Source organism: Stegostoma tigrinum, chromosome 2 (assembly GCF_030684315.1).
Source record: "Stegostoma tigrinum isolate sSteTig4 chromosome 2, sSteTig4.hap1, whole genome shotgun sequence".
Taxonomy (NCBI): domain Eukaryota; kingdom Metazoa; phylum Chordata; class Chondrichthyes; order Orectolobiformes; family Stegostomatidae; genus Stegostoma; species Stegostoma tigrinum.
Genome location: NC_081355.1, coordinates 24124201 through 24136705, shown reverse-complemented (window position 1 = coordinate 24136705; position 12505 = coordinate 24124201). Strand labels below are relative to the sequence as shown.

Here is a 12505-nt window from a genome sequence, read left to right as displayed (position 1 = left end):
CCCTGAAACGTTGGAGCCGAGGGGTAACCTTGTAGAGTTTTATAAAATCATGAAGCACATAGATGAGGTGAATAGCCATATCTTTGCCCCAGGGTAGGGGAGTTCAAAACTTTATATAAATGATTTGGATGAGAATATAGAAGATTTGGTTAGTAAGTTTATGGATGACACCAAAATTGTAGACAGTGAAGAAGGTTTTCTGAGCGTACAAAGGGGTTTTGATCAAATGGGTCAATAGGCTGAAAAATTGCAGATAGAGTTCAATTTGGATAAATTGCATTTTGGTACATGGGTGGAGATTATAGAATTAATGGTAGGGCCTTGGGGAGTGTTGGAGAACAGAGGGACCTAAGAGTGCAGGTACATAGTTATTTAAAGTTGGCATCATATACAGACTGGATGGTTGAAAAAGCATTTGGCACAATTGTCTTCATTGCATGGTCCTTTGAGTATAGGAGTTGGGAAGTCATGTTGTAGTTGTGCAGGACTTGGTGAGGCCTCTTCTGGAATACAGTGTCCCATTCTGGTTGCCCAGTTGTAGGAAGGATATTATCAAGCTGAAGAAGGTTCAGAAGAGATTGGACGGTTTGAGTTAGGATTTTTTTCAGCTGGGATTTTTTTCACTGGTGCATAGGAGGTTGAGAGGTGACCTGATAGAAGTTTATAAAATAACGAGAGGTATGGATAGAGTTGATGATAGTTGTCTTTTCCCTAAGATGGTGAATTTCAAGACAAGGGGGCACATTTATAAGGTGAGAGGAGAGAAATTTAAAGAAGACATGAGGCAAATTTTTTACACAGAGGGTGGTTCGTGTGTGGAATGAACTTCCTGAGGAAGCGATGGATGTGGGTACAATTATAATATTTAAAAGAATTTGGATGGATACATGAATAGGAAAGGGTTGGAGTGATATGGGCCTGAAGCAGGCAAGTGGGACTCGTTTAATTTGGGATTACGTTCTGCATGGACTGGTTGGATCAGAATTTTCCCTGCTGTATGACACAATGATTAGAGGGCATAGGTTTAGAGTGAGAGAAGAAAGATTTAGAAGGGATCTGAGGGGCAGTTTCTGCACACAGAACATGGTGCGTATATGGAATGAGCTGCTAGAGGAAGTGATAGAGGCGAGTACAATTACAACATTAGCAAGACATTTGCACAGCTACATGGATAGGAAAGGCTGAGAAGGAGAGGCCAAATGCAGGCACATGGGACTAGTTCGGTTTAGTAAACCTGGTCAACATGGACAAGTTGAGCCCGAGAGTCTGTTTCTGTGCAGTATGACTGTGAGAATGGAGCATATCATCTGAATGGTTCAGTCAATTTGGCACAAATGTGATGGACTAATGCTGGAAAATTCTGTTTCCTAATGAATTACAGCACTATTCATTGCCTTATATTTCAGTGTTAAAGTAAAAGAAGCAATATATGAATTGCCTCTGCGTTTTTTTGAGAACGTGAATCAACAAAAAAAGCTGGCAATTTCCAGTGAAGCCAAACTTTGGAACAAGGCTGTTCCGTAACAGCAAATGCAACAACCCACAAGCACTTTTCCTTGTACAAGATGCTTGCTTGATTACCCAACTTTGTAGTTCGCACAATCGCCACTGATTTGTAGACATGCCCAGAAGCAAAGGCAGTTGAAATGCCCTTATTGGTAATAGGAACAATTCATTTGGTGCCTCAGGGTAAAAGCTGCAAAAGCTATCAGCTTACCTGGGATCACTTTCTGAGAGAAAGGCAACTACATGAAGATTGATTGATTTCAGCAATGCTGCTTGCAGGCAAAAATAAGGATGTCATTTTCGAAATACTTGTCCTGTCTGTCCCCCACTCTTACTACTTTCCACATACTATTCTCTGCCTTTGAGTTTATTCCCTGCAGTTTCCTCCTTCAAAGGTTTTCAGCCATTTTCTTCTCATTGTATCTAAAGAAGAAGCACCTACTGTCTTTCTGCATCTAGTGTATATTTATTTTTTCTCCCTGTTTCTGTAAGCTCCTTCTCCCTCTATCTTACCTCTCTCTACCTTAAACTGTCCCTGTGATAGGCTTGTTCTTTTGCAGATTTGCTCTCAGTGTATCTTCAGTGCATGAGTTTTAAACTTGCACTGTAGCCTATACACACACTTTGCCCTGCAGTGTATTCAAGTTATCCAACAGGATCATCTGGAGCTATAGCATACCAGGCTAACCTAGAGTCTCTGTGCCACAATTCATTAAAGGCAAGTAATAATTGTATTGTGAGTGTGAAATGTTAAGTATATTTGCTCAGTCCGGTCTCTGTTCAACATGCATCTAAGAGACAGCACCTCTGACAATACAGTACTCTCCCAGTACTGTCTAGCTGATGCTCCAGTGCAATGCACTCAAATCTGTAGAATGGGGTTTGTTTTCATAACCGCTGACTCAGAGATTAGACTGCTACCACTGAACCATGGCTTAAATACAAAAATAGATGAATGAATCAGTCGTGAAACAAAGTGATTATGGGACAAAAGCAGAAATTACATGGAAAAACTCAGCAGATCTGGCAGTATCTGTGGAGAGAAAGCAGAGTTAATGTTTTGACTTCAGTGACCCTTCTTCAGAACTGTCCCTGAAACTTTTACTCAGCTTTTCCAGCAATTTCTGATTTTGTTTCTGATTTCCAGCATCCACAGTTGTTTTGGTGTTTGGATAGTTGGACAATGCTGATTCCTAATAGAATGACTTCTAAATGTAGTTTACATTACTCTTACTGTACATGTATTGAACGGATTCCCTGCAGCATTGCTGGTACTGTTAAGTTCTGCAACATGCCAAGGAGTGACTATGCTTCACAGCCTTCTAGAGGTTAACAACACAAGGACTTCACAGCAGCATGTGTTGAATCTTGAAGATTTTATGAAATTGAGCAGTGTAATTTGTTTTGAATTGTTGCTGTGTAACTGTTCGGCTGAAAAGGGAGGCAGGAGATAAGTTCCACTGACTGTCCTTGCAGTTGCTGTAACAAGGTCAGCCAGGTAGATCTCATAGAATATGAGTTCCCTGATTGGGGCTATTAACCTGGTCCAATCAGGGAGCCCTGGCTGACAGACAGAAACAGGATTATCAGCAGCTCTGCTCACTCTAGGAGCCAGCGCTGTGCTAGCTGGGTGAGTGTCATGTACTATGAACATGTTAATAAAGTGTGACTTGATGCGGGCCTTTGTGGGGCTATTTCAGTCCTGGTCACATATTCAGATCTGAAGTGCTCATTGTGCAAGTGCAGTGGGAAATTCTGTAGCTAATTCTGTTCAAAACATAATCACACAATGTGAACAATGATGTCTTTTCACCACGCCAAAGAGAAAGCTCATAACTCCCTGGGGCAAGTAGAGAAGATAAGGCTGCAGAAAGTTGCTATAGGAGATGACATAGAAACCTCTTGACTATCTGTTTTTCTTCTACCTTCCATGCTGCTTGGTCTTTGGATGCCAAGATGCTAAGCCCTTGAATCTCTTCCCTAAACCTCTTCATCTCTCTCCATTCCTCTTCCTCTAAGAAGCTCTTCTAACCTATTTCCTCAACCAATCTTTTTGCCAGCCTTCTGAACGTTCCTGTCAGACTCTGTTTGTGTTTGATTTGTCATATTCTTGTGAGACACCTTGGGACATTTTCCTACTGTCGATTCAATCTTGTGATATAAGGTAAAGTGTGAATTAAATGGGCAGAAAGGTTTTTTTCTGTGCTGGAGATTTCCATGACTCTAAGGTAATGGTTATGGGAGGGTTAATGTTGGAGTCTGAATTAGGCTGCACTTAATCTGCTTCTGTCATAGGTCTTGGGTAGAGAGAGGCAGAACAGCTGAAAATCTTGAGTAAGAATCTATCACCTCATAGTCTTAGTTAAAATGCATAACATATGCATGTAACTTGTACATGATTGTTGATCATGCAACAAACTACATCTCATTCAAGATTAGAACTCTTCTCATGAAAAATGGCTAGTAGTTTTTCTCTGCCACTGCAAACCAAATAGGCGCTCTGATCCAGTCAAAGAAAGGGCGATGGTTGCAGCACACGGCTGTACTATACCAAACCCAGTAACCAGATCAGTCCTTCTGACTGGGGCACTACTGACTGACACCAGTATTACCAGCTGCTAATAGGGGGCCTCACAGTGGCTCAGTGGTTAGCACTGCTGCCCCACAGCACCAGGGACCCAGGTTTGATTCCAGCCTGGTTGCGTGCAGGGTTTGCACATTCTCCCCTTATCTCTGCGGGTTTCCTCCCACAGTCCACAGATGTGTGGGCTAGCTGGATTAGCCATGCTATCATGTCCAGGGATGTACAGGCTAGGTGGATTAGCTATGGGAAATGCAGAGTTACAGGGAGAGGGATGGGGGTGGTGGTCATTTTGCGATGCTCTTCAGAGGGTCAGCATGGACTCAATGGGCTAAGTGACTGCTTCAACATTGTAGGGATTATATGATATGATTGAACACACAATACACTAGGCAACACTGTCTCTGTTGGATGTATTTTTGTTAGCTTTAGTACATGACCTGACACTTCCATCTGCCTACCATTATTCCCCATTTCTAATTCTTTTCATAATGATCAAACAAGAATACACAAAGAAAATGAAAGAAACACAATTCTAGTGCTGTAACCATCGGGCAAAGGGGGGAAGGAGCAGGGAAATGAGCATGTGTACTTACCATAGAACTTCCCAATTGTCATCCACCCAATTATTTTTGCTGGATTGCTTTTTAAATGATTACAATATTCACTGTGGTACAGCATCTTAAATTAAATAATAGGTGTCCAGTGTTCAGCAAGATGCCCAGTTTTTGTCGTATGTGCCTTCTAATATTACATACATTTCGACCAAGATAACAAAATGTGAGGCTGGATGAACACAGCAGGCCAAGCAGCATCTCAGGAGCACAAAAGCTGACGTTTCGGGCCTAGACCCTTCATCAGAGAGGGGGATGGGGAGAGGGAACTGGAATAAATAGGGAGAGAGGGGGAGGCGGACCGAAGATGGAGAGTAAAGAAGATAGGTGGAGAGGAGAGTATAGGTGGGGAGGTAGGGAGGGGATAGGTCAGTCCAGGGAAGACGGACAGGTCAAGGAGGTGGGATGAGGTTAGTAGGTAGCTGGGAGTGCGGCTTGGGATGGGAGGAAGGGATGGGTGAGAGGAAGAACCGGTTAGGGAGGCAGAGACAGGTTGGACTGGTTTTGGGATGCAGTGGGTGGGGGGAAAGAGCTGGGCTGGTTGTGTGGTGCAGTGGGGGGAGGGGACGAACTGGGCTGGTTTAGGGATGCAGTAGGGGAAGGGGAGATTTTGAAACTGGTGAAGTCCACATTGATACCATATGGCTGCAGGGTTCCCAGGCGGAATATGAGTTGCTGTTCCTGCAACCTTCGGGTGGCATCATTGTGGCACTGCAGGAGGCCCATGATGGACATGTCATCTAGAGAATGGGAGGGGGAGTGGAAATGGTTTGCGACTGGGAGGTGCAGTTGTTTGTTGCGAACTGAGCAGAGGTGTTCTGCAAAGCGGTCCCCAAGCCTCCGCTTGGTTTCCCCAATGTAGAGGAAGCCGCACCGGGTACAGTGGATGCAGTATACCACATTGGCAGATGTGCAGGTGAACCTCTGCTTAATGTGGAATGTCATCTTGGGGCCTGGGATAGGGGTGAGGGAGGAGGTGTGGGGGCAAGTGTAGCATTTCCTGCGGTTGCAGGGGAAGGTGCCGGGTGTGGTGGGGTTGGAGGGCAGTGTGGAGCAAACAAGGGAGTCACGGAGAGAGTGGTCTCTCCGGAAAGCAGACAGGGGAGGGGATGGAAAAATGTCTTGGGTGGTGGGGTCGGATTGTAAATGGCGGAAGTGTCGGAGGATGATGCGTTGTATCCGGAGGTTGGTAGGGTGGTGTGTGAGAACGAGGGGGATCCTCTTAGGGCGGTTGTGGCGGGGGCGGGGTGTGAGCGATGTGTTGCAGGAAATATGGGAGACGCGGTCAAGGGCGTTCTCGATCACTGTGGGGGGAAAGTTGCGGTCCTTAAAGAACTTGGACAACTGGGATGTGCGGGAGTGGAATGTCTTATCGTGGGAGCAGATGCGGTGGAGGCGGAGGAATTGGGAATAGGGGATGGAATTTTTGCAGGAGGTTGGGTGGGAGGAGGTGTATTCTAGGTAGCTGTGGGAGTCGGTGGGCTTGAAATGGACATCAGTTACAAGCTGGTTGCCTGAGATGGAGACTGAGAGGTCCAGGAAGGTGAGGGATGTGCTGGAGATGGCCCAGGTGAACTGAAGGTTGGGGTGGAAGGTGTTGGTGAAGTGGATGAACTGTTCGAGCTCCTCTGGGGAGCAAGAGGCGTCGCCGATACAGTCATCAATGTACCGGAGGAAGAGGTGGGGTTTGGGGCCTGTGTAGGTGCGGAAGAGGGACTGTTCCACGTAACCTACAAAGAGGCAGGCATAGCTGGGGCCCATGCGGGTGCCCATGGCCACCCCCTTAGTCTGTAGGAAGTGAGAGGAGTCAAAAGAGAAGTTGTTGAGTGTGAGGACGAGTTCAGCTAGGCGGATGAGAGTGTCGGAGGAGGGGGACTGGTCGGGCCTGCGGGACAGGAAGAAGCGAAGGGCCTTGAGGCCATCTCCATGCGGAATGCAGGTGTACAGGGACTGGACGTCCATGGTGAATATGAGGTGTTGGGGGCCAGGGAATTGGAAGTCCTGGAGGAGGTGGAGGGCGTGGGTGGTGTCACGGACGTAGGTGGGGAGTTCCTGGACCAAAGGGGAGAAAATGGAGTCCAGATAGGTGGAGATGAGTTCGGTGGGGCAGGAGCAGGCTGAGACGATGGGTCGACCAGGGCAGGCAGGTTTGTGGATTTTGGGAAGGAGATAGAAACGGGCCGTGCAGGGTTGGGGAACAATGAGGTTGGAGGCTGTGGGTGGGAGGTCCCCTGAGGTGATGAGGTCGTGAATGGTGTTGGAGATGATGGTTTGGTGCTCGGGTGTGGGGTCATGATCGAGGAGGCGGTAGGAGGTGGTGTCGGAGAGTTGGCGTCTGGCCTCGGCGATGTAGAGGTCAGTGCGCCATACTACCACTGTGCCACCCTTGTCTGCGGGTTTGATGGTGAGGTTGGGGTTGGAGCGGAGGGAGCGGAGGGCTGCCCGTTCTGCGGGGGAGAGGTTGGAGTGGGTGAGAGGGGTGGAGAGGTTGAGGCGGTTAATGTCTCGACGGCAGTTGGAGATGAAGAGGTCGAGGGAGGGTAGGAGGCCTGGGGGTGGTGTCCAGGAGGAGGACTTGTGTTGGAAGCGGGTGAAGGGGTCAGTGGAAGGAGGGTTAGGTTCCCGGTTGAAGAAGTAGGCATGGAGGCGAAGACGGCGGAAAAACTGCTCTATGTCCAACCGTGACTGGTATTCGCTGATGTGTGGTTGTAGGGGGACAAAGGTGATCCCCTTGCTAAGGACTGACCGTTCGTCCTCAGTCAGTGGGAGGTCTGGGGGGATGGTGAAGATGCAGCAGGGCTCAGTGTGGCTGTCTCCTCTGGGGTTGCTGGCTGTGGAGGTTGTGGGCGGAGCAATGAGACTAAGGGGGTGGCCATGGGCACCCGCATGGGCCCCAGCTATGCCTGCCTCTTTGTAGGTTACGTGGAACAGTCCCTCTTCCGCACCTACACAGGCCCCAAACCCCACCTCTTCCTCCGGTACATTGATGACTGTATCGGCGCCGCCTCTTGCTCCCCAGAGGAGCTCGAACAGTTCATCCACTTCACCAACAATTTCCACCCCAACCTTCAGTTCACCTGGGCCATCTGCAGCACATCCCTCACCTTCCTGGACCTCTCAGTCTCCATCTCAGGCAACCAGCTTGTAACTGATGTCCATTTCAAGCCCACCGACTCCCACAGCTACCTAGAATACACCTCCTCCCACCCAACCTCCTGCAAAAATTCCATCCCCTATTCCCAATTCCTCCGCCTCCGCCGCATCTGCTCCCACGATAAGACATTCCACACCCGCACATCCCAGATGTCCAAGTTCTTTAAGGACCGCAACTTGCCCCCCACAGTGATCGAGAACGCCCTTGACCGCGTCTCCCGTATTTCCCGCAACACATCGCTCACACCCCGCCCCCGCCACAACCGCCCTAAGAGGATCCCCCTCGTTCTCACACACCACCCTACCAACCTCCGGATACAACGCATCATCCTCCGACACTTCCGCCATTTACAATCCGACCCCACCACCCAAGACATTTTTCCATCCCCTCCCCTGTCTGCTTTCCGGAGAGACCACTCTCTCCGTGACTCCCTTGTTCGCTCCACACTGCCCTCCAACCCCACCACACCCGGCACCTTCCCCTGCAACCGCAGGAAATGCTACACTTGTCCCCACACCTCCTCCCTCACCCCTATCCCAGGCCCCAAGATGACATTCCACAATAAGCAGAGGTTCACCTGCACATCTGCCAATGTGATATACTGCATCCACTGTACCCGGTGCGGCTTCCTCTACATTGGCGAAACCAAGCCTAGGCTTGGGGACCGCTTTGCAGAACACCTCCGCTCAGTTCGCAACAAACAACTGCACCTCCCAGTCGCAAACCATTTCCACTCCCCCTCCCATTCTCTAGATGTCATGTCCATCATGGGCCTCCTGCACTGCCACAATGATGCCACCCGAAGGTTGCAGGAACAGCAACTCATCTTCCGCCTGGGAACCTTGCAGCCTAATGGTATCAGTGTGGACTTCACCAGCTTCAAAATCTCCCCTTCCCCTACTGCACCCTAAACCAGCCCAGTTCGTCCCCTCCCCCCACTGCACCACACAACCAGCCCAGCTCTTCCCCCCCACCCACTGCATCCCAAAACCAGTCCAACCTGTCTCTGCCTCCCTAACCGGTTCTTCCTCTCACCCATCCCTTCCTCCCACCCCAAGCCGCACCCCCAGCTACCTACTAACCTCATCCCACCTCCTTGACCTGTCCGTCTTCCCTGGACTGACCTATCCCCTCCCTACCTCCCCACCTACAGTCTCTCCACCTATCTTCTTTACTCTCCATCTTCGGTCCGCCTCCCCCTCTTTCCCTATTTATTCCAGTTCCCTCTCCCCATCCCCCTCTCTGATGAGGGGTCTGGAGCCGAAACGTCAGCTTTTGTGCTCCTGAGATGCTGCTTGACCTGCTGTGTTCATCCAGCCTCACATTTTGTTATCTTGGAATTCTCCAGCATCTGCAGTTCCCATTATCTCTGATACATTTCTCCCAAGCATATTTCAAAAGTTGAGCTGTAAAGATCCTTTCTGCCACCTGCAGGCAAAACTGAGTAATTCAGATTGTAACTGAACAGGACAATGAGATCTAGAAGAACTTTAACTCGTGAAATAAATGGTTAACTAATTTTTGTTTGCTTCGAAGAGCCAGTGCCTTAACTTACTCTTAAGTGTTAATGGTTCCCTGCGAATTCCGGTTTAATGGAATGCTGTCGGTATAATCCAAAAATTTGGTATTGTCAGTACCATTTGTTTTAATCGTTCTCTTCAAAACCATGAGCCTGCACATGACAATATCTCATAATTGAAATTTTAATTCCTTTAGGCTTCTCAAGTTTTTCTTTCATGCTCAGGGCCAAAGGCCAGCCCTGTAAGGAGGGAGCGCTCACACCCTACAGACAGGAGTATGAATTTAGACATAAAATGGAGATAATTGTGAAGGTTTGCTGTTGTTTAATATAGACAACATCATTTCAGTCACTCATTGTGCATTATGTATTGAATTTATTGAAGCATTGTCAATTTTAGACTATCTCCCAAAGTCAAAGCAACCTCGCAAATATGGCACTGTACAACTGAAGAAATGAAAGACTTACATTTGCATAATGCCTTTCAGTACCTCAGGACATCTCAGAGGATATTAAAGCCAATTAAGTGTCTTGAAATGCAGTAATGTAGGAAATGCAATGTCAAATAGTGCAGAACAACGAGTCTTGTGATAATAATCTGGTAATCTTTTACTTATGCTCATTGAAGGATAAATATCAGATAAGGTATTAGGGAAAGCTCCTTGGTTTTTTTTCTTCGGATGATTTACATCCACCTAAGAAAGTAGATAGGACTTTGGTTAAATGCCTCACTGAAAAAAGAAACATCTTTGACAGTGTGGTAATTCCTCAGAACTTCTGGAATGTCAGCCTGGACTATGTGTTCAATTGCCTCGAGAGGGACTTCTCGCTATGACCTACTCCCTCAGAGCTGATAAGTGTAGCACTGATGGCTGACACTGGAGACGAAATATAAACCCTTTTAGAATTGTCACGACTACCATTGATTCAGATAACTTATAAGAATAAATTTGAATTCCTCACAGAATCCCTACAGTGTGGAAGCAAGTCTTCTAAAGCGCATCGTACCCAGACCAACCCCATTCCTGCATTATGCATGGCTAATCCACTTAGCCTACATATCTTTGGACTGTGGGAAGAAACAAGCGCAGAGGAAACTCACACAGACACAACACGCAAATAGTCACCCAAGGGTGGAACTGACCCTGGGTCTTTGAGGCAGCAGTGCTAATCACTAGGCCACCAGGCCCAACTGTTTCAGTTGCCACTTATTTGCTGCAATTTCAGACATTTGCTTTAACAAGTAACTAAAACACTATTAGTTCAACACTACCCTTACAGGCAATTTATGTTTTAAGCTGCAAAGTGAAATACTACCCTGTATTCTTAGCCCAAACAAAAAAAAAGTATATGTTACAGAGATAGTAGGAACTGCTGATGCTGGGGAATCTGGGATAACAAGGTGTAGAAAATTTTTTGAAGGGTCTAGACCCAAAACGTCAGCTTTCCTGCTCCTCTGATGCTGCTTGGCCTGCTATGTTGAACCAGCTCTACATCTTGTTATCTCAAGTATATATTACACTGTGGTTTAAGTATGATTCAGTGTTCTAGAATTTTCCCAAAGTGGTTCTTAGCTCCCAAGGGTTTGTTCATGTTGATTTCTTCTCTCCAGCTGGTAACTTAACCGGAACATTCTTTCACAATGGGATTTTCCTTTCCGAGAGGTGCTTCCTGTTGCCCAAGCTAGACGACACTTCCAATCTTGTTTTAATTCCCGGTGAACTTTAACTTTTCAATCAAGGTGTGAGCTCCCACTTCAAGGCACAACATAAAGGCTTCCATTGGCCTCTGGTTGCTTCGTCTTTTTTCAGGTCCAGTCAGACCCATAACACTGTTCGTGACATCTTGTGATACTCTGGGAATGTGTGAAATCTGATCTTTAGGATGCCTTGCACTGTGTCCTTCCCCTGGCAATGTGAATCACACTAGGCCTTAAGTCTGGGTGGCAATACTAATTAACCATCTTTGAGAGCCCAACTCTTTCATTTTGAATTAATGGACATTTTAAAGCACAACTATTTATAACCCAACATTCTAAAGACTATTTTGGGACTCTGGGTTTCAATTGTTCAGACACGAGCTGATTCCATTGTCTCTAAGCACCTTCTTCACAGTAAAAGAATCTAAATCCTCCTTTGATCCCTAACAATCAAACCACCCAGGCTTACTGTCAGACAGCCTACAGAAAAGGTCGCATGACACCCTTCCTTTGACCTTAGGTTTTAAGACACAGTCAGTCCCAAAATGTAACAGTCTTATTAACCTCAATTGTCACTGTCCAATAAATTTGCTGAATTGATGGGAGCTCTGTCATAATAAAATAGAGTAGACAAAAATTAATTTTCCAAATAACAACAATGATGTACTGATGTCTAAATTCATACCTGAGTTTTAGTCTAGCAGCATTCACTCTTGATGGGTTCAGAAGGACTGCCAGAGGATTGAGTGAGGAGCTAATTGAAATATCAAAGTTGTTAATGTTATGGTCTGAAGGTATCAATTGACACCATGACCTAAATTCAACAGTGACTGAAGGCAAGGACAAACTGTAATCCCAGTAAATGAACAGAGGCTATGTTGCCCCAGGCTGCATGGCTCTTTAAAACTCGTCCTGGACCAAAAGAGCAGATGTGCTCCCCAGAGGCCGCTCAAGGAAGCTTTCTGTTAACTTGCAGTCATAAACAGCAAAATTCTTTATTCAGCATAGAACTCCAGCCCCTAAGCTGGTCCTCTGATTGCAGAGGTCATTTCCCCAAATCTCCCAGTCACAAGCCTCATCCTCGCAACCCTGCACCCTGTACATTAGCCTTCTATCCCCCAGCTTTCCCAATCATGGCTTTGCCCTCTCCATACTTCCAGTACTTCCTTTTCCTCCCGCCCCTCCTCATCACTGGCATTTCTGACTCAAAGTTGAGAACTGTGGTTAACAGGTGGATGATTAAGGTATAAAGTAAAATCAAGAATGTAGGGAGTAGAAGAAGATAATCCAAAAAAAACCCTGAAAGCTCTCAGTTGGCATTTGTTAAAGAAAATTCCATGTTTATCAGAACCAAATGGCAATAAATTTTCAGTAAGATATTTGCCTTCCACCTTCAGAGACTAGCGATTTCACTCAAGTTGATGGTTGACCT

At 46.7% G+C, this 12505-nt stretch overlaps 1 protein-coding gene across 11 annotated transcripts in view; it reads left to right on the top strand.

Annotated features, from left to right (window-relative positions):
• LOC125448871 (catenin delta-2-like) overlaps nt 1-12505 on the top strand; it is a 1175930-nt gene that overhangs the window by 1137323 nt on the left and 26102 nt on the right. The gene's annotated exons all lie outside the window — the stretch shown is intronic.